General features: G+C 33.4%; 1 pseudogene; it reads right to left on the reverse strand.

Moving 5' to 3' along the window:
• Window positions 1-9377: 9377 nt before the first annotated feature.
• LOC130949035 (uncharacterized) lies at window positions 9378-21792 on the reverse strand (annotated as a pseudogene).
• Between the last annotated feature and the right edge of the window lie 1525 nt (window positions 21793-23317).

Here is a 23317-nt window from a genome sequence, read left to right on the forward strand (position 1 = left end):
TTTGTTGATATTCACTTACTTTGAAATATGTTTGAAATTCTTTATGATTGAGAAATTATGATTGAAAAGAATTTGGATGTGAAAGTTTTATTTGATTTGATATAATACCTCATAAATTTAAAAGATTTAAAGAATTTATTGTATTTGAAATTATATATTTTGAATTGGTTTAGGAGGCTCGTATTAGAAAATCATAGTTAACGGCGGTTATAACGTTATCCTAGATACATCTGATTCAAATCTCAGCTAGCTAGCATGGGCATTGCTAGCCTAATATGTAGGTCACACGTTGGATCTGTTATTTCGTTGGACACACAAGAGAAAAGGGAACTATTCTTAGAAGTGGAGCCACCCAAATGTGGACTATTTGATTTGATTTCTGTACTGAGAGCTCTTTTATTGATTCAGTTATTTGTATAAACTACTATTTTCTTTTAAAATTATCTTGTCTTGACAATAATGTTTATTTGATGTCATGTAGACTATAAATGTATTGTCTAGTAATTGAGTTGCAAAATTCATTCTATTTTTTTAAAAGTATTTTTCAGGAACAAATACTCGAATATGTGAGTTTTTCTATTCAAGGGTAATAATGTGTAATGAGTATCTATTCTTTGTTGAATTTTTAGACGTTATGTGCTCTATTTGCCACATGCCGGATCCAACCATATTGATTTATTTTATACTTTTATTAAAATAATGTATAACTATTCATTCCAGTAGTTGTAAATTTATTAAAAATATTTGTAACTTGTTTAACTTATATTCGAATTTGTTAGACTTGCTAGGAGACTATTTCTCTAAGTGCCCGTCATGGTTCATTTTGGACCATGATAAAATAGTATCAAAGCTTTAGGTTAATTTGTGTAATATGGAATAAGTGTCGATAAAATTATAATTGTATAAATAGAAATATGCCTATTTGTAGAAATTGTGACACTATTAAAATTCATGGAGATAGAATCTAAAATTCATGAAAATCTATATAAGTGAAACGTCTTGAACAGTGATATAAATTATTAATTGGCATTTAATGACATTACTCTTATTTATTTTAAAATCTTAAATTATTATTTTGTTTTAATTTTGATATAACTTTTATTGATGTTATCCTTTTGGAATATGAGTTTATTTGGTGTCTAGTTGAAGAAATATTAAATTGGTTGGCTAATTATAATATAAGCAATGGATAATGGATTTTTGAGAAATTAAAGTCATAGCATGAGTTTTTTTAAAAAGAGTAAATTATGATTTCTACCTATGGAAGTTTAGAACGTTGATAAATCTACTCAAGAATAAGTAAAACTACTCTTTTTATCTAAGAAAGATGGACTTTTACTAACAAAACTATTCGAACCCTAAAAAATTATTTGAAATTTCTAACATACCCTCCAATATGACCTAACTCTAACTTCTCTTTTTCTTCCATGTCACTACTTCTCCAATCCTAAACTTTACCACTATTTTCATCCTTAACTACCACCGTCACCGTCACCACCGCCGCCATCACTACCTCTACTACTCCCGGACCGGTTCCCAAGCTTTATCTATTAGCTCAAAACTTCACCCCATCAAGAAACACCCAATTCAGCCAACTTAAGCACATGCCAGAGTTTGAATTCACAAAACCTAGAGACCAGATTTATAATTCACAGCCTCAATTAGTGTAACAATAGTGGAGATATCCAATTTTCCATTAAACCCAATGCCCGCAGAAGAAGAAGCTCCACAGTTTCAGATGCAGAAATCTATTCCCGACCATAAAATCATACGAACAACCAAACCCGACTTCAAGCGCCTGATCCTCAACCTCACAGTTCTCTTCTCATTCATGCTAGGTTTTATGTTCCTATGAAAATCCATCAAAATCTACCACGCTCCACTCCCCTTCGACCGAATCGAATTCTTCTCCTTGCAACTGGAATCCAATCCCTTACTTTCCGTGCTGATTTCGAGCCATATTTGCCGGCGTCAAGACTTGGTCGGATCCTGGCGGCGAACATGGGAGTAAACAGTGAAGCAGCAGAGAGAACCCCGACACGGCAGAGAGGGCAGTTTATGTGGGAACAAAGTTAAACATCGTTGCAATCAACATGGAAGGTTTGTGAGTAAAAGAGGCAAGGTTCGAACGTAATCATCGTCTTCGAATTCGAAGTGACAAATGGCACAGTCGCAGCATGAAGATGAACAGCGAGAAGTGTCGTTGAGTTAGCTGGTGTATAGGGCAGCATAAAAGGAGAAAGAGATGGTTTTGATGGTGATGATGTTAGTGGTGGTGGTGGTTGGAGATGAGAGTAGCAGTGAGAAAGGATTTGGGTGAAAATGGTAGCATGGAGTAAAAAAAGAAGTTAGAGCTAGGTTATATTAGAGGATATTTTGGAAATTTCAAATAATTTTTTAGGATTTGGGTAGTTTTGTTAGCAAAAGTCCATCTTTCATGGGTAGAAAGGGTAATTTTGCTTATTCATTGGTAGATTTATAAGCGTTCTAAACTTTTATAGGTAGAAATAGTAGTTTACTCTTTTAAAAAAGTTTTTTTTTTCAAAGTCATTGAATTTTCTATGGTTGAAATTAATGTTTGGTTGTTAATTAGATTGAATTTTAAGTTTCTATACTTGTTATATTCTATTGTCTAGAAAAAATGTTTTAAAAGTTTGTTGAGAATCTGTTATGGCAACTGAAATTTGCATATCAAGGTTTCACTTTTTGCTACTTAATTATTGCCTTTAATGATATATAAGATTAACAATTTGTTTTAGACTTGGGACTTGGGAACTTATTAGTTATTATTGCTTTTTATTTTTGTAAACCGTGAAAATCTAAAGAATAAAAAACTTGACATATTTATTGCATTGTGAGTTTGTGACCTTTTATATATGACATGTGAATTTTTGGATAGTACATTGTAACTTTTCATTCTACTTAACTTAAATATGTCTTTTGGTTATCATAATGCACTTTAATCAGTTAGGTGTAATTAAAGAAGCTCACTCATAATGTTGATTTCTTTCAGAATGCGATTTTACTATTCTTATGAGATATATATAGTCCAAAATTTTCTAATTTTATAAATTGCATGTTTGAAGGTTATGTGTTATTTGTGATATGTGATTGGTACCATTAGTTCGATTACAAGTTAGTATTTTAGATATATTAGATTAAAAAACCCACCATTTTATTCCCATTAAAGTTTTGAAGGCCTTTATCGTAATAATTGCAATGGAGATACTTTTGTCAAAAAAAAAAAATTGAGTATTGTTATAGATTTTTAGTTAATTGATATTAAATAAGACCATTTTTATCTTAGAGCATCACATTGTGTTATGCTATATATTTGGTGTGCCGCATTTTATTGATATGATCTTTTAAAATTTGAGTTTATTTGGCTTTAGTTGAATCAATGTTAGAAATGTTTTTTGGATACGTTAAATGATTTGCAAAAGAATGGTATTAGATAATTAATTTATAATTGAATTTATGTTTACTTAGGTTAGATTGATCCATTGGGAATTCTATGAAATTGGATTGACATGTTTAACTTATTTTGTAATATTCGACTTGTTATTGAACATTTGAATTATTCCATGATATGAAAGTCATTAATAGGGTGTTCTATGTTACTTCATATTAGAGTACTCTTTATATCTTTTTGAGTATTCTTGGAAAAAAAAAAGAAAAAAAAGAGTAAAATAGAATAATAAATTATTCTTATAGAAACGTATTAAGTAATGATGGCACTGGATTCGATGGTTCCAGAACGTTTGGACCATTAAATGATCCCATAACAAAACATGTTTTTTAAGTTTTTTTAACAACTGTTAAATAGTTTTTTTCTAATTTTAATTACAAATTAATCCCATATATTTTATTTAATTATAAAAACTATTTTTTATTTTATAAATTATTATTTTATTATTCATCTATTATGTTTATTAACAATCAAAATAAAAAACAATAACGAATTAGATCTTCCATTGATCGTAATAAACTTTTTGGCCATTCCAATCAATTAAAAGTTTATATTTGATCCATGACGTTCGTTCAGGGCTGTGAAATCGTGTTTATTTGAAAATCAATCGATTGAATTTCAGGTTTCCCATAACTTAATCGATTGGACTACAGATTATCACAAAACAATAGACTAAAAATTGCAAGGCAGCATGATTTTCGTAAAAATCAATCGATTGGTCATATTACCCAATCGATTGAACGATGACTAAAATGTTGGTTTTTTAAAATTCAATCGATTTCTTATACTACCCAATCGATTGAATGCTCCAAAGCAACTTGAGGTCTCACAATTCAATCGATTGGTTGTGTTACCCAATCGATTAAAGTTGTCAAAGCAATATGGATTTGCCCAATTCAATCGTTTGGTTGTGTTATCCAATCGATTCAATTGTGTACTACGCTGTTTTCAATTTTCTTATCGTTTTTATAAATTATTATCTTATTATTCATCTATCTTAACTTTAAAATTCTATCTTCAATTTTTAAGACTTTATTTTGATTTAGATACTCTAATCTTATCTTTTCTTTAATATTATTATAAATTGGAATCGTGTATCAATCTCTTTATGTATCATGAGAGAGTGGTGCAGGCTTATGACTCGATGCCTGGGTAGTTATAATGTCTCTTGACTTATCCTTTTTTGAAATCACGTATTGGCTGGTAATGAATGTTCTTATTTTTCACAAGAAATTCGTTGCTGGAAATGTTTCTCCTTTTTGAGAAATTCATATCAAACAGAAATTCATATCAAACACCCCCAACTGAAAATACCGTTGGTGCAGGGGATATTGGCGGTGCATGAGATATTCAATATTCCCTTGTTTTAACTGCTTTTTATGTCTGCTCAAATGTTTTGTATTGAAATCCAATTATCCTTCTGTGCTCTTCATCGTGCAGAATGGCGAATTGCCGAGTGATGCTGGTGTCATCCCCGGAGCTGTGAAACAAATGTTCGATATATTGGAGGCTCAGAGCACAACATGAAAGTAAGGTTATTAGAGCTTTACAATGAAGAAATAACAGATCGTGTGCCTCTGAGAAAACTGTAAAATCTGAAGATGATAAGTCTAAAAGTCATGTCGCTCTAATGGAGGATTAGAAAGGGGGCTTCCATTGTTAATCTAGGAAGAATTGATTAAAAATTTGTAATATATATACTTCATATATGTCTTAGCAATATATGAACAGATTATTAAAATGCTTTGATATATATTGCATGGTGTTTTTTTTCTAGTCAATATTCAATAGAGAGGTCAAATCTTAAAAAATGAAAAGAACAAAATAAAATGCAAACAAATAAAAAGATATGGAATTTTTTACATAAATTAATTATATAAAATAAAATATAATTCACAAGACATAAAATTTGTATGGCATTATTGTTAAAATAATAAATGAAAATGACATCACTTCATAAAAATATGAGTTTTTTAAACTAAAATATCTCTATAGTGCATAGAAATGGAGAAAAATTGTAAAAGCTTTCAATCGATTGGGTAACACAACCAATCGATTAAATTGGGCAATTCCATATTGTTTTGATGACTTCAATCGATTGGGTAACACAACCAATCGATTGAATTGTGATACCTCAGGTTGTTTTGAAGCATTCAATCAATTGGGTGGTATAAGCAATCGATTGAATTTTAAAAAACTCACATTTTAGTCATCGTTCAATCGATTGGATAATATAACAAATCGATTAATTTTTGCAAAAACCATGGTGCCTTGCAATTTTCAACAGTCCAATTGATTGAGTTATATAATACCTGAAATTCAATCGATTGTTTTGATAATCTAATTGATTGATTTTTAAAGAAACACGATTTCACAGCCCTGGACGAATCAAATATAAACTTTTAATCAATTGGAATGGCAAAAAAGTTTATTACGATCAATGAAAGATCTAATTCGTTATTGTTTTTTTTTATTTTGATTGTTAATAAACATAATAAATGAATGATAAAATAATAATTTATAAAATAAAAAATAATTTTTATAATTAAATAAAATATATGAGATTAATTTGTAATTAAAATTAAAAAAAGGCTATTTAACAGTTATTAAAAAAACTTAAAAAACATATTTTCTTATGGGACCATTTAATGGTCCAAACGTTGTGGGACCATCGAATTCTTAGCCAAGTATGTTGCTCTTGGTATATCTTGTTGACTTATTCCTCTGTTTATTGTCAAATATATGTATTGTTTCTGATTTCGTATTTATGATCTACTTACATGTTTACTTATTTTGTCTCCATTTTTAAATAACTAAATAATAAATAAATAAATCCTACATGGTTTTTTATTATGTATCCCTTAATAAGTTCTAGATACATTATTTTTTTCATGGGATTCGGCATTTCTTGATGCATATATTGATTAATTTTGAAAGTAATAAAGAGCATTATGAACACAAAGAAATCAGAAAAAAAAAACTCTATTTTCTTTTATATTAAAAAAATCATAAGGTTGAACTATTTATTTATTTATTATTAAACTAAAATATTTGAATAATTGAACAATAAGCAGTCATGAATGTGAATTTTGAATACCGTATTTTGTCTGACCAAATTATATTATTTTTTAAAAAATATGATAAAATTAAACCAATTGATAATTTGGTTTGTGTTTATTATATGACTAAAAAAATTAAAAAAATTAGTTCTATGAATACAAAAAAATGTGTAAATTCTGAGTAATTAATAAATAATTAGTTAATAAATTAATTATTATTTAAAAAAAATTAAAAACTTAAATTTTATAGTTTAAAGAAGTAGAAAAAATTAAAATATAAATTTTGACACAAACTTTAAAGATTTTAGTTCAAAATTAGACTGTCGAACCAAACCGATTGAATCGAACTCAAAACGGGCCTAAAGTCCAATCCAACATCACATTAATGAAGCCACTTCCCCCTCAAAGTGAAAGGGAATCACGTTGAATGCAAGAGGAAAGGGGGAAGAACTTCCAAAACCTAACCTCACCTTCAATCTCATCTATCTTTTGATCTGGAGTTTTGATTGATGAGTCGTCAGCGACCATACATTCGTCTTGAAATTCTCTACAAAACTCATAAATCAATTTGGTAAGAATCTAGAAATTTCTTACTCAATCACTCTTCCCTAATTTTGAAATTTAAGGTTTTGGTTTTGAGAGATTATGTGGTTTTGATGTTCTAGGGTCGAATTAACTCATGGATAGTGTTGAGCTTTGTCCATTTTATCCGTGGAAATGGTAAAAACCTTTTGAATTTTTGAAACCTATTGAATTTTCGAGCCCTAAGTTAATTTGGGTGAATTTATATCGTATTAGATTAAATTATGTGTTGTGGAGACAAATTGATGGAATTGGAAGGTTGGATTAAGCTTGGGTGCTGGAATTTTGATGGTGGAGGCTTGTGATCTTGCTACTTTAAAGTGTCTTTGGCTTAGGGAAGAATCGGCTAAGATATGGTTTTGGTTTCTCATAGATAATATGTAATTTCTTATGAAAATTTAGGCTAGATGACCATAGGATAGGTTGGAATGTATGATTATGTTAAATGCTTAATAGACTTGATGAAAAATGATGAATTAGATTAAGAATGAATTGGTGGTTGATGCTTATAGTTGATGGTTGATGATATTATAATTTGAATGAATAATGGTGATACTTTAAAGATTGAGTATCAGGTTGTATTGATTATGAATTCTTAGGTTGAACTTGATGAATTTGTGTATTAATGGGTCATGAAATAAATAAGAAATGATTAGGTATGTTTTGGGATATGGTTGGTTTGAGTTAGAACTTGAAAACACTTTGGCTTTGAAATGGAAATTGTGAAAATAGAGGTTTGTGAATTTTATGCAAAATTTGGTTTTTGACCGAATTTTGGCGAGCCATAATATGGCTTCCGAACCCTCGATTTCTATCAAACTTGTTTTATATGAAAATTGGGTCAGTGAAATTTGCGCCATTCTTTTAACGAAAAAATTATGCGCGTCGAAAAGTTTCTCTGTAAAAGAAAATTCTGCAGCATTAACAGCTTTTTGGCATTTTTGAGGGGCTTGCGTAGGCGAGTGCACACGCGACGCGGCCGTTTGGTTCTGTCTAGATGTGTCCGCGTACGCGGGAGTGTGCCGCGTACGCGAGAGGTAAAAAATATATTCTCACGTATGCAGGCAAGTGCCACGCGACGCGAGTGAGGTAAATGACACCCCCGCGTACGCACAACATGGCATGCATACACGGGACCCTATTTTTTTAGCAACATTGTGTTTTGTGATTTTAACATGATTTTAAACTTCTAAATCTCTATTTTTACTCTTTAAGACCATAAACTTAGTTTTAACCATAGTGAGAGGGTTAAACTTTGAGGGGGTGGCGACTTGGAAGTAAAGAAAGGTTTGGAATAATAAATTGTGGTTGAGGAAGTGCGGAATTGATGATGATGTACGTTTGATGACAGAATTGAGAATGATAAGGTTTAACTTGTGATGTAAAGACGGTTCTAGTAGTAGCATCTATAGTTGTAAAGACGATTCTCATGATGTTTTGAGAATCTCTAGTAAAACATCTCAAGCTAACATAGTATTGTACATTAAAATGTCTAAGTTTTTTTTATAGATACTGTATAATGCATACATTTCGCCAGGAAGAAGAGCATAGTTTCTTTAATTTTTGGATAAGTGGAAATAGGAGAGTTCGCCAGGAAGAAGAGCATAGTTTCTTTAATTTTTGGATAAGTGGAAATAGGAGAGTTTTGTTAGGAGCTGCATAGATGTTTGGTCATTGGCTGATTCTACCTTTTGCCAATTGAGTTTTTTTTTTTAATCGATTAGCATAAGTGCAATTGAGAAATTAAGGGAGTAAGGTCAACACTTTGAAAAAAGTCTTACTCGACTCTAGCTTGTCTTACTAGTTTTTTTTTTTTATTTTGTACTGTAATTATTTAAAAATTCTGATTTATCTTTAGACTGAAGAAATCACTCTAACTTAAGAGACATTAAAAGATAAGACCAACACACCAAGAATAGAAGGGGCGGAAGTTCCAGGTGCAGCCACAACCAAGAAACCTGGATTGTCACAATATCCTATGCATCATTATCCAGTGGTCCATCCTTATCAACCTTATGGTGGAGTCCTCCCTATTCCCTTTAATCCTATTCCAAATGGCATGGCGTATTTCAACCAGTATCCTTCTACTGCCGGAATTACATCATATCCGCAGTTTTGCCATGTCTCGCCGTATTCTAGTGGACACAGTGATAGGAATACATGGGCTGGACTTTTGAATGATGTCATCAACAACAAAAAGCCAGAGTTATAATCTATATATTATATTTTAATTTTCCTACATTTTTTTTTTGGTATAGGATCTTGAATCACAGACTTTTGTGACGTTGACATAATAGGCTATTTATTATGGTCGTTTATGGATGTGTTCGAATTGAGTAGAAAACTGATACAGAAATTTGTTTTCTTTTCATATTTCTTTTCATGTTTAAGGTATTTTCATGTTTCTTTGGTTCAGATGCACCCGACATAATTACCCTATGGAAAACTATATTGGCATTTCATGAATATTGCATCACTGATATGTTGAATCCAATGTACTGATACACTGCTAATGTGTGTGCTGCATGGACAATAATTGAGGAGTCAGGATTGATTTTTCCAATGTGCTTATTTGTGAAGGGAAATAATTCTTTCCTGTTAATTTTACTTCTTGTCCTTGGTATACTATGCTATCATTTAGGCTGTGCTTAAGAGGTTGATGACTGATGTACCTTTTGGAGTTCTTTTGTCGGGAGGACTTGACTCATCGCTTGTCGCTGCTGTGACCAATTGTTTTGTGGCTCAATCTGCAGCTGCACAACAGTGGGGATCGCAGTTGCATACTTTCTGAATTAAGTTTGACCTGAGCTCGCGCTCGATGCCTTCTCTTGAAGATGTCCTGCCTCAACTTCCTATTCTCACTTTGTATGTCCATGAATGGTTTCCTTTCTATGTTTTCCTTTTTGCTCTCCAGCATCCTTTGTTTCTCTATTGCCGCCAGTGCTGCAGCCTTGTCATCCGATTCTTGATTGTTTGCTTCTTCCTACAAATTCGGTTTATGTTCGAGAGCCACTCAACAATAGTGAAGCATAATTGCAAGAATAAACCTCCCAAATGCTGTATTTAAAACTACCAAAATATCAAAAGCATCGGTAGGAATGATGCACTATGGAACCAATAAAACATGAAAAAGAAAAACAGCAACCCCACTTATAGACTTAGAGCTATCTTTAAGATCACTCACATTTGCCAGCGTGCCAGCTTTTATGCCTTCAGAACGGATAATCTCTTGAACAACAAAGTGTAAGAATGTGGTCTTGCCATCTGTTCCTTTTACATCAGATAGTTTCAGGAGTGTATCAAGCTTAAATGCTTGTGCACCACCGCTGAATGTTCCATCATTCATACGGTTGCCAGTTTTGAGAACAGTTTCAAGAAGCTTGAGGAACAGTCAACTGTTTCTTAGTTCCTTACAAGCAACCTGACATATCGGATGAAGGTGCAAGAAGAATCAGATTTCAGGACAAGAAAGGAAGGGGTCACACAAATGTGAGGGCCTCAATTTGAGAAACGGTCGAGTTAGTGAGTGCGTGGCAATTGCAGAACACACTATTGTTTATGTCTATGTATAATTCACACAGCAGAAATCTAACTCCTAACTTCTAACTTGATATAGTTAAACAGAACACTAAAAACTTATATCTCCTAGATACCACATTTTAAAGGATGCATATTCTTTATGGGATTAGTAACTGTAAACATACTCAAAAAATGATAAAAATTGCGTACGAAGGAATCAGACTTTATTTTGTACTACATGAATATTTCATATGAAGGGGAGAAAAATGTACTTGAAAATGTGAAACTCTGAACTAATTAATTCCCACAAATTATAGGTCCAACCGCTGAACGAAAAATAATCAGCATATTAACTAACAATTCAACAATTGGATTACAGAAATAAAAAATATGTAGGACATAAATGAGTCAGTTTAAGGACTCACTATACCCAGCTACTCAAAGTTTACATTGTTACTTTTGCCAGCCTAAGATTGACAGAATAATATATCTTGATGATACAACACAACGACCTTAACAACTAAGCCTTGTCTCACTACGTGCAGTTTGCTACATGAACTAAACAGCACCATAGTGTTCTACAATATAACAATATATCATGTTTATTGGGGTAATATTCCCTCTAAAATCAGTTTATCATCTTATTTGGGATAATCAAACACTTCAAAACTACAAAATTTTAATGCCATGATCATGATTTGGAAATTGTACCTCTAGAACTGCAAAAGGCTCGATAGTAGAATTGAGCTCCTCTTTAAGTGTACTCATGAAAACAAGTGCTTCCATTCGCTTAAAAGCAAATGGAATGTCAACCATCGCTTTCAAGAACTGATCAGCAGGGCCAAGTTGAGATAGCTCACCAGTAAAAAGTCTAAGCTTAAGTTGTTCATCAGTCGTCAGTGCCTCTTCAGTAAGGTTTGGAGGAACTCAGCAGGCAACTCATTTCCTAACAAACCAAAGACAAATTTCAAAGCTATTATACAAGTGGAAGCAGAGACAAGTTAACATTTCTATATGATAAACAGATTTCATCATGATTTACCAAGCAAGCTTCAAAAAGTGATCAATTCACTTGTTCAGAAAACAGTTGTCTGTACACTAACAAAGACTACCACAATCTATGCTCCTCCTTACTCAACCATGATATCATAAATCAAATAATTTCAGAACAATAATCAAACCTAACAACAGCACTACCACAATCCATGCTCCCCACATGCAGCAAAATGGTGCTAGAGTCAAATAATCAACATGATACTGGTTGTCTATAATGTTTTAGGGCAGCAGTGTGACCATGCAAAGTTTTGTGTAACTTGTGTTCCCTACAAAATCTAATATTACTATCACAATTATCAACAGTTTCTTACAAAAAATTGAAGGACCAAGAAAATCATGTTCATAAAGTGCATCACATACTTCTTCCATTGTCACGTTCAATGCTCGCAACAGAATTAATAAATTCTGTGCTTTCTTTTTGTCAATGATCTGGATATACTGAGGTGAAGGGTCTTGGGCGGAAGACGCTTTTCCTCGTTGACCATTGTTTTTATCCACAGCGTTATAACCAAAAAGTGTTTCTTATGGAATGATCTAGACTTGATTTGATTCCAAACCATTGATTGATCAGAGTTAGCTTGAACCTTATCCCAGAAAAATGGCCTTAGCTTGGCTTTAGGAGCATCAACATCACTTGTGCCAGCTTCAATGTTCTCATAGTTTTTGGTTTGCTAGCCCTGATTGGAGGTGGGTGAGGAGGAGGTATACCACCCTTCGAAGGTGGCGGAGGGCGAGGGCCAGGTTTGGCACCAGCTGGAGCTGAGGGAGGTGGAGGAGGACTAGGTTTTGCACCTGTTGATGCAGGAGGTGATGGTGGTGGAGGATTAGTCTGGCCCCAACTGGTGCAGGAGGTGGTGGGAAGGGAGGAGAATGTTGGGCACCAACTGGTGCTGGGTGTGGTGGTGGTGGAGGTCCAAGACGTGGAGCACCGCCAACACCAACCTGTTGTGGTCCATGAGTAGCCAGGGTAGGGCAGGGGCAGGGGCAGGGGCAGGGGCATTACCGAAAGGCCTAAACGAAGGAGGCTCAGGGGGGAGAGGATTCAGCCTGCCAGGTGGAGGTTTTAAAGGAGGCATTCCATAAGGCATGGTTCCTGTCCACTGGGAATGAGTTTTTACTTCAAATGGTGATCCCGAAGTAGCAATAAAAGCTCCTATTGATTGACTTTCTTGAACCTGGGGCTTCTTGTTGTCAACCAAATTATTACTTGATGATTGGAACTCAAGTTTCTCCCCTTTTATTGAATTTTCAAATCCATAACTGGAAGGACCTGTGAGACAAAAAATCAATTTCAACAAGATTAATACAATTCTTTAAAAATAAATAAACGAATGGTAGTATGAATATGATACGCACCAAAAGTTGGGGACCAGGGGAATTGAGACAGTGACATAAATATATTCTCTGGTCTCAGTCTCATGCCTCTGTATTTTCTATCTTTAAGACATTTCATAATATAGAAATAATTATGACCAAAAGCAAATACACAATCTAAGAACAGATACAAAAAGCTTCAGCAACTTTAGACAGAGACTTGAGCAGATATTATCTATATATATACCTGGAGAGCAAAAGCAAGTTTGGAATGCTGGAAAATTGAGGCTTGTGATCTCTATGAAAGGAAAAGATACAAAGCCACACTCCATTTTGGTACACTTCAGAAACTTCAGCAACACAAAGCTTCTTCTGCAATCTGAGGATTGGTGTGGACCTCATTTCGCCATAGGAGCCACTCTCTAAGAACACAAACTCTTTTTCAACTTCCCTTACTTTTCCATCCTTCATTTGGTACACATGCACACTCCTGATCAACTCTGCAAAAATTTACCCAAAAGAAAAAAAAAACCAAAACAATTAAACAGAAAAAAAAAATAAGAAAAACCTCAATTTTGCACAACCCCATCAATAAAAAATCGATTTTTTCCCAGTGAAATGAAGGGGAAAAGGAAGCTTTATATGAAAATGAGGCATGAAAGTTGAGAATCTATAATATGAAAGGTGAAGTGCATGGTGGGGTTGAGGTGGTTACCTTCTCTAATGGTGTTCTTGAAGACTAGGAGGGTGGTGAGCAAGGTGTTCTTCATGGTAAGGTTGAAGATGCTACCATCACTATTGGGTACGAAGCAGGAACAGTGTTGTTGTGGTGAAAGGAATTGATTCAGCAGCGGAGACTTTAACACAGCGACGTTGAATGGAATTGAGAGCAATCTGAAAAGATGAAGAAGATAAAAGAATAATTTTGATTTTTTATTTTTTAGATATATTTTTGTTTTGTTGTTTAAATTATTTGAAAATATAAAATTAGGATTAGTTGAATTTTAAAATTTGATTGATTTAAAAGAATATTTTTATCTAATCAAATAAAATAAAAATGTTTAAGATTTTTTATAAAATTAAATAAAAAAATATGTTTTTAAAAATAGTGATATAATATATATTTAAAAAAATAAATATTAATATGAAAAATAATTTCATATAATTTATTATTATTTGTCTATATTTTAAATATATCAGTACATATAAATTTATTATTGTACTGAAACAACACTTTATTTAAAATATACATAAATTTCTAAAATTATTTCGAAAGCATCTCAATCAATTGGTTATAAGCTCAACGGACTGTTGTTAGTAAACAAAATACTATTTTTAAATTCTACAATATATAAAGCATCAGATGAATTCTAAGTATATTATTATGGGGTATGGACACATGTAATTATTATTAGAAACTAATTAGTAGCACACTAACATTATTCTCAGAAAAGGGGACCCATGTTCTAATTTTAAAGAAAATAACTAAAAAAATTTATATCCACACTTGGTTTGCACTGTGTGCATCGTCTTGAGTTTCTTAGGCTGCATTTGTTTTTAGAGACAGGACAAAATATGACACTAAAACAGAGATGATAGGATGAAAATACTAAAAATTAGTTTTTATGTACTGTGTTTGAATACGATGGACAAAACACTAATATAATATCTAGTATTATGTTTGGATACACATGGACAAGACTAAAATATTATACGAAATGACTAAAATAATTCTGTAATTCCAAATTTTCTACATTAATACAAATTAATTTAATAAAAAATAAGAGTACGTAGGAGTACAGACGGAACTTGAAAAAAATATTTGAAGAGGCAAAAAATTTTAATAAAAAAATATATTAGTATTTATATTAAAATAAAATTTATAAATATAATTATTTTATTTTAAAATTTATTATTAATATGTAGGAATACATATGGTTAATATTAACAAAAAAATAAATTTGAGTTTGATTAATAAAAAATTTTGTTTAAGTTAATAAGCCAAATTAATTTTAAATAAAAAATTAATTTAAAAAAATTCATTTTTACATGAAAAAATAATTAGTTTTTGCATAAAAAAATCTATTTTTATTTAAAAAAAAAACTAATTTTTTAATCTAAAAACTGATTTTTTCTTTATAAAAAACTGATTTTTCTTTAAATTATATAAAATCAATTACAATTTATAAATTATTTTTTTAGCATTTTAAAAAATCAATTTTACTTTTGATAATATTTATCTTTCAAAAGTTTTAAGATTAATTATTTTTGTTATTATTTTTATTACAAATCAAATAATATAATATAAGATTAAAATGGTATTGAAGTAAAACGATAAAAATAAAAGAATTATCTACCTCTAATAAAAAATTCTACAGAAAAGAGAGAGTACCTGGAAAAGAAAGAGATAGAGAAAGAACAGGAAGAAAAAAGTAGCTCTGAACAACGCAATAGGAAAAATAAGAAGGGGTAATAGTGGAAAAAAGGAAAACAAAATTTATAAAATTGTCCGTGTCCACTCTTCCAAATCCCGTGTCCATCATTGTCCTTCGTGAAAGAGTGAACACAAAAGTATAAAAAAACTGTCTCGGAGACAATATATTCACTGTCCATGTCTCTGCTTCCAAACAATTTTTAAACAAGTGTTGTCCATATCTCCATGTCCTGCCCCCGAAAACAAACGCTACCTTAAAGCTTTAGATTAAAGATGTCAATGGGGTGGGGAGAGGATGACTCCTGCTTCCCATCCTCGTCCCCATAATTGATTCTTGTCTTTGTCCTAATTTTCGTTATGAGAAGATAATTGTTTTTATTTTCATTCTCTGTATTTTTTATGAAATCTTATTCTCCATCTTTTTATGTTGAATATTTATATAAAAATTATAGTAAAAAATAAAAATAAAAAACAAAAAACAAACTACAAAACATTATTACAAATACACAAACATATCTTATCTAAGATTCTAAGTTTAGAAATACAACATAGTAAATCATATTTTGTAAAACAAAATTTTAAAATACAATTTTTATTATAAAAAAAGTCATAAAATAAAGTCTTTAATATCAAATATTCTTCCATTGTTAGTATACAACTTCTAACAAACAACTCCATGTTCTCTATTAAAACAACATAAACATGAATATGTTAACATACATGATAAACAAGAATACCATATAATCAGCAAAAATGGCAAAAACAGAGAAGGACAAAAAAATACATAATAGAAAAGATTATACAAAGAACACATAACAGAAATCATACTAATTAATATTTTAAACTACAATAAATCAGTAAAAAGGACAAAAAACATAGAGAGAGATAAATTATAAAGTGCAATAAATCAACAAAAGAACACATAATAGAACATATTATTCGATATTTAGAATTTAAAAAACACATAACAAAGATTATAAAAAGGAGGAGTATCAAACTCTAACTATTTCATAATTATAAACCCTATATGTCTAATTGCTTTAGATAAATAGACGGAGAGAAAATCAAACCTGAAGTCAAGTGAATGGAGAGGGGGAAGAGGACTGGAAAATGGGCAATCGGTGACTGCTACAGCATCAGCAGCGATGCACTCCAGTAAACGACAAGCAGCGAAGAGAGGACGGAGCAGTGAGATGCGACAACGGAGAGGAGAGAATGGACACGGCAACAGTGACAAGAATGGACGCAATCACGTAGATGTGGGAGTGGAGAAGGGAAGAACGCCACGCCCGAAGAGAGAGAACGATGTAGTGAAGCTGTGAACATGACGACACAGTAATGGCAAGCACTGAGCAGGAGGAGTGGCCGGTGACAACTGACGAAGGGGTATGGTGCTATGGCTATGACTGTGGACACAACTATGGGAGTTTTGAATTTTCGAAACTGGAGAGTTGGGGCTTGGAGACGGTGTAGTAACTATGGAGTAGTAGGATAGAAGGGAAGATATTCAATACGGTAGGGTTAAGATTTTCAATAGGTGAAATGACTAAAATTTTTCTATATTAAAAATAAATTAAAGGTATTTAAGTAAATTTAAAAATTTTTTGAAATTATCGAAGACGGAAAAAAATTTCCGTTCGAATTTTCATGTCTGTCTCAAAAGGATTTTAGTCTCCATTCCCACACAAAAAATTTTTCGTATTCGAATCTCCATTTAAGGCAATTTCTACGAAAATTTTCGTACTTCTAGAAATTTTAACACCCCTACTTTAGATACATCGTTGTCTATAAACTAAAACCGTTGATTAAAATTATAATGTCTTCTTATTCTAGGATAATTAGAAATTAACAATGAAAAGTTCTCAAAAAATAATCAAATACAAAAGCAAAATTGAAGACACAGTTATCAATATCATAATAATTAGAATTTGAGGGACAAGGTAAAAGAAAGTGGAACTAAATATAAAATAATTTTGTTCATATAATTAAAAATAAAGGTGACCCATTTTCTATTATCACTACTCATTGGTTGTAGTTTAGGGCTCGTTAAATTACCAGATAACTATTAAAAGTAATCAAAATGTTAATAATTGATTTGGTAATTACCAAAAGAGAAAAAACCAAATATAATCTATGATTTGAGCCATTCTTGATGGTACAAAACAAGTTTAGATAATAGTGCCATAAATGACCTAACTCCTGCTTATTTATCAAACCATTTTTTTTTTATATACCAAATGCCATACATACGATCTATCAGTCTAAAATCAGAAAACAGTTTAAAGGATATAAACCAAATCTAATATTATCGTTGGTTCTGTGCCCTTGACTTAAGAAGGAAAAATAGAGTGCTGCCCGTAGTGATAGAGGATGTAGTGGCCACACGGCAAATAGTGGCGAGATGCGACGACACTGTTCACTATAAGAAATTCGTCGAACACCAGAAGATTTACCAAAAAAATTTACAGGTAATATGTTTATCGTTGGAATAAATCCGACAATATAAACCTCATCAGTAATTGTTTATTGGCAGTTTTTTCATCCGCTACTTGTAACACCCTACCAGAAAGAATATAATAAACTAAGAGCTTTAAAGAACAGAAGAAATAAAAATTAGGAAATAAAAAATGCAACATTTAGAAAACGAGTTAACTTGCGTATTAAGAAAACTATAGCTATCAGTTATAAGATAACAAAAGTTAGAATAGAGGGCTAAAGAGACAAAATAACAAGCTCCTAAGTCAGTCCGCGAAGTCAAAGCTGACCGGAGAATATATACACACATATATACATATCCAAAACCCAAATTTACATAAACGAAACCCTGTCTCTCCATAAGCCTCTAAGAGGGTCAAAAGGATCGAGTCATGCGGAGAGGAAACTAAGTACGTATATATATACATAACTGTACAACAAAATAACCCAATAACCACTTCGCTTAAGAAGTCCAGACGCCTAATGAGGTGCCTCTCGACCTGCATCTGAAAAACAACAACATAGTATGAGGTGAGAACCAGAGGTTCTCAGTATGGTGAAGGTGCCACACATATAAGATATAAGGTCCTGGGAATGCCAGAGGCAATCCTAGAACGCCGACACTCAGATTATTAAGCTTAAAGTATTAAACAGAAACCATAAAAAGGTGATTTTCTAAGAGTATCTAGGTCTAACTTAACTTAATCTTAAATCTAAGTCCCACTGTCTTTCCTCCATACATCCATCTCCATCAACAAATCACAGACAAATAAGCAAATAAAAGCAAGCATAAGAAAGTTACAAGTACTGTAGGTAACAAATATACATTTAACATAGCAAATACAATTAGGCACTCCCAGTTAATGCACAAACAAGTAAATCAAGTAATATGCACATGATGCATGCCTGTCCTATGACTGATGAGTCTCATCTGTCGGTTATCAAGCCAACCCGACAAGTCCGGTTTGCTAAACCTTTGGACTGTCCCCCAACGCGCATCCCATGAGTCTATGCATAACTTTTTCTTATATATATATCAATCGCTCAATGGGGGTACCATTCCCGGGAATTTATAAGTGCCCATTCACCCTTACGTTGTAGGCTCAACAGAGTATCGAGTTTTTTACCTGGTACACGTGGTGGCAAGCCACAGTACTTTACCTAGGGAATCTCGTATCTCAGATCATTTGATTATTCAAGCCAAGTATCATACATGATCATCTGTAACATTTCATAATCAATTCATCACTTTTCAACTTTACTTCACCTCCAAGTTTTCCCCATTTCCTAACTTCATCTGATTATCAGGTTTAATACTATTATTTATGACTAAAGGAATGAAAATAGAGGTTTATAAGTTTAAAATAGGGTTTAAAACTCAGAAAAACATGTTTGCTGAAACAGGGGCCACGCATACGCATGAGCCACGCGTATGCATGGAAGTGTAAAAAGGCAGCTCGCACGCGCATTTCCTTGTCATGCGTATGCGTAGGTGAGTACATTCACGCGTACGCATGGGCGTGCGTTTTCCCAAAAACCTGATTAGGCAGAAAGCTGTAGATTTACATAATTTTTAACCAAACTTCTGACGCACATAACTTAATCATTTTAAATCGTTTTTCATTCGTTCTTCGAACGACATAAACTTCACGAACCCAATTTTCATTTAAAGCAAGTTGGAAACAAATTGAGGGTCCGGAAGCCAGGTTATAGCTCACCAAAGTTCGGCCAAAAACCAAAATTTTTTACAAACTATCAAAACCTCATTTTCAATCAAAACAAATCCCATGACATTGATCACCAAACATGCACTTTCTAACACATTATGTCGTTCTTCATTAACACATCAACCACCATAAAAAATCATGCCTCAAACCAACAATAATTGCACATACACTTTTCAAATCCAACAACCAACACCATAGCTTACAAATCCTAAATTTATATACTTATGTCCTCAAATGATTGATCAATAATTCACTAAACCATCAACCAACCAACAGCACCAACCAAACATATTTATTAGCAAAACACTAAACAATATATATACACATACATTCCAACATATCCTATGGTCATCTAGCCTAAGTTTTCACAGAACATTATATATTAAATACAAGAAACCTAAACCATACCTTGACCAATTTTTCACGTATTGTCTAAGGCAACTTACTAAAATAAACACAGCCCCCAAAAGTTCAATAAAACAGCTTCCTCCAAGTTCTGATATCCACAATTTCAAGCTCCAATTATTTATTCACAACCTAACATACATTCATAACACATATACACCCAATTTAATACCCACAACACAAATTCAGAATATTTAGATAGAATTATAATATCCTCAATTTACCCAAGCTTCATATAAGCAAGAGTGAATATTTTTCTCAAACTAATTGGATCCTAAAACATCAAAAACAAGGAAATTCAACACCTCCACAAGATTTTTTCAAAAATTGGGGAAGAAGAGGATGAGAGTGAATAAACGAATTACCTATGATATTGTTCCAGTAGAATCGTAGAGCTCGACGCGGTGGTCGCGTGGCAGCAAACGGTGCGGCGATGGAAGCTCGAACGGAGGAGATACGGCGTTTGGAAGTTGGAATAAGGGTTTCGTTCCCTTTCTTCTCCTCGTTGTGTTCAGCACTGCCTCTATTGCACTTGGAGAAGAAATGAGCTTTGGCTCATTTAAATGCTGGGCCGATTGGGCCCACGGGCCCGGTTTGGATCCGGTTCAATCGGCTCGGCCCATTCGGTCCAATCTTAGGCCAAATTCTTTGAAATTAGTGTCCAAATTCTTGTTTTGATGAGCTCTATCCTAATTTAATATAATATTCACATTTTTAATTTTCTTTATTAAAAATTAATTTATTAACTAATTATTTACTAATTTAACGGGGTTTACATCCTACCCAGCTAACAAAGAATTTCACTCTCAAAATTCAAATTTAGTTACCTGAAAAGAGATGTGGGTAGTCCTTCTGCATATCTGATTCGAGTTTCCAAGTATGTTCCTCAATACCAGCTCGACTCCAAGCTACTTTTACCAGTGATACTTCCTTCCCGCGTAATCGTTTAATGCTCATGTCATCAAGCTTCCTCGGGATTACTAGAAGTGTTAGATCTTCTCTCACTTGAATCGGTTCCAGTTCCGGAACATGACTTACATCAGGAGTATACTTCCAAAGCTGTGACACATGAAAGACGCTGTGCAAGTTTGAAAGGCATGGCGGTAAAGCAATCCTATAAGCCACCGGCCTAATTCTTTTTAGGATCTCAAATGGTCCAATATAACGGGGATTCAGTTTCTTAGTCTTAATGGCTCTTCCCACTCCGGTGGTTGGTGTAACCTTCAGAAAGAAATGCTCTCCATTTTCAAACTTCAAAGGCTTTCGCCTTTGATTAGCATAGCTCTTCTGACGACTTTGGGCTATAAGCATTCGGTTACGAATCTTCTTTATCTGCTCAGTAGTTTCAGCTATCATCTCAGGCCCTAACAAACTTCTTTCTTTAGCTTCATACCAACATAACGGAGATTGACATTTTCTGCCATATAAAGCCTCATATGGAGCCATTCTGATGCTCGCATGGTAGCTGTTATTATAAGCAAACTCTACTAATGACATATACTGATCCCAGCTCGCCGGCTGGTCCAAGACACAAGCCCTTAGCATATCCTCCGAGGTTTGGATAGTTCTCTCTGATTGACCATCTATTTGAGGGTGATATGCAATACTCAAACTTAACTGAGTCTCAAATGCACGCTGAAAATCTCCCCAGAATCTCGACGTGAAACAAGGATCTCTGTCGAATATAATGGTGGAAGGTACGCTGCGAAATCTGACAATCTCTTTGATGTACATTCGAGCCAATTCTTCCATTGTGCAACTTATCTGGATGGGGGAGAAAGTGAGCCGATTTTGTTAGTCGGTCCACAACCACCCAAACAGCGTCATAACCAGTCCTAGTCCTAGGCAAACCTATCACAAAATCTATTACGATACTCTCCCATTTCCATTGTGGAATCTCTAAAGGCTGAAGGGTTTCTGATGGTCTCTGATGTTCGATTTTAACCTTCTAACATGTTAAACATTTAGATACATGCAATGCCATATCATTCTTCATTTCTGGCCACCAGAACATTGATTTCAGATCTTGATACATTTTGGTGCTTCTTGAATGGATTGAAAACCCGCTCTTATGAGCTTCCTTCAAGATACTTTGTCGCAAGTCTCCGACGTTTGGAACAATAATTCGGTTCTTGAACCTCCATAAACCATCCTTATCTTCTGACACTCTCCACTGTTTTCCTTGCTCAATCGGCAGCAATACTTTACGTAACGCTTCACCATCTTGATGAGCCTTCAGAAGTTCTGATTTTTGAATCACTTTAAATTTGCAACTGACTCAAACATAGAATTCTGGATTCTTCCTTAACTCCCAGTTTCAAATCTTGAAATGCCTTTAATAACTTTTCTTCCCGTAGCATCATCCAAGCTGCATACAAAGACTTCCGACTCAGGGCATCCCCCACAACGTTCATTTTTCCTGAATGGTAATTCAATTCGAAATTATAGTCTTTCAAAAGCTCCATCCACCTCCTCTGACGCATATTCAACTCTTTCTGCTCAAATAGATACTTCAGACTCTTATTGACTGAGAAAACGTGAAACTTAACGCCATAGAGATAATGCCTCCAGATTTTAAGAGCAAACACAACGGCAACAAGTTCTAAGTCATGAGTCGGATAGTTCATCTCATGCAGCCTTAATTGTCATGAGGCATATGCTACAACATTTCGGTGCTACATCAGAACACACCCCAAACCCTTTAATGATGCATCACAGTACACTTCAAACGATTCACTTGGCTCAGGCGATACCAACACGGGTACAGTAGTCAACCTTTGCTTCAATGCTTGAAAACTCTCCTCGCACTCCAAAATCCAGACAAAAGGTGTATCCTTCCTAGTCAACTTAGTTAAAGTTAAGGCGAGCTGTAAAAATTTCTTAATGAAACTCCGATAATACCCTGCCAAAGTTAGCATATAACTTCCTGTCTTTTAGAATTTGCAGCACAGTTCGCAAGTGATCAGCATGCTCTTCTTTAGTCTTAGAGTAAACAAGAATATCATTAATGAAGACAATAACAAACTTGTCCAGGTACGGCCGGAATATTCTGTTCATATAATCCATAAATACTGCCGGAGCATTAGTTAATCTGAAAGACATCACCGTATACTCATAATGACCATAATGCGTCCTAAAAGCAATTTTCGAAATATCTTCGCCTCTAACCCTTATCTGATGCTACCCGGATCGCAAATCAATCTTAGAGAACACACCGGCACCCTGTAACTGATCCATTAGGTCGTCGATTCTAGGTAATGGATATTTATTCTTCATA

This window comes from Arachis stenosperma, chromosome 9 (assembly GCF_014773155.1).
Source record: "Arachis stenosperma cultivar V10309 chromosome 9, arast.V10309.gnm1.PFL2, whole genome shotgun sequence".
Classification (NCBI taxonomy): Eukaryota; Viridiplantae; Streptophyta; class Magnoliopsida; order Fabales; family Fabaceae; genus Arachis; species Arachis stenosperma.